The sequence below is a fragment of the Haplochromis burtoni genome, unplaced genomic scaffold, assembly GCF_018398535.1.
Source record: "Haplochromis burtoni strain Fernald_Lab_line unplaced genomic scaffold, NCSU_Asbu1 Contig_1008, whole genome shotgun sequence".
In the NCBI taxonomy this organism is placed as follows: Eukaryota; Metazoa; Chordata; class Actinopteri; order Cichliformes; family Cichlidae; genus Haplochromis; species Haplochromis burtoni.
Window position 1 is genome coordinate 21,104 of NW_024583369.1, and position 885 is coordinate 21,988.

Here is an 885-nt window from a genome sequence, read left to right on the forward strand (position 1 = left end):
ATTATTATTATTATTATTATTATTATTATTATTATTATTATTATTATTTGACACTGTAAACACCCTGTAATATACAACACACAACACCACAGTCAGGCAAAATCAAATGCAGACATAGTCAAACATGTAGATGCAATAAAAGTTTGCCAACGTACCGTTTTAAACCATCATGAAGAAATTTTATTAAAAGTACGATGGTTCCTGCATTTGCAATAATTAAAACTACAGCCAGAACAAACAGCACCGTTTCCTCCTGACTTGTCTTTCTTCCCGCCAGTTGTGGATCTAGAAAACAAAGGATTGTTTTTGAAAACAGTACATACAGTAATGAGTTCTCACCCTGCATGCTGTAACCTCTAATTTCTGTAACACATGAATGGCTTGTACTGTATGTGCCCCAAACCCCCCCTGCATCATTTTCCTGAATTACCTTCAGCATCACCTGCACTCAAAATCTTGATTTTGTCCACCTTTATTTTCCTCACATTCATGTACAGAGACGGAAAACCTGAAAAGAGAAATCTAAATTGTGACATATTGATTTATTCAGTGAAAAAAGGAAGTTATTGTTTTAATTGATGTGTTTTACAAAAAGATTTCTGACCATCTTCTTCATGGATGAGAAATGTTCCACACCAAAATAAATATTTGAATGTTACTTTAAGTTTTATCTTTATTACATTTCTATAGTTTTTTCTATAACTTTTCCTGTCAGTGCAAATCATTGTGGAGGTTATCACAACCGTAATGAAAACTAGACATTTTTAAATTAAATAATTCCACAATTTACTATAAATTTATGACACTGAACTTTTTAGACGAATAAAAATAAAATTTATTGAAACACTCTCTGAATGCAGCTCCTCAAATCTGATTTACCTTTTG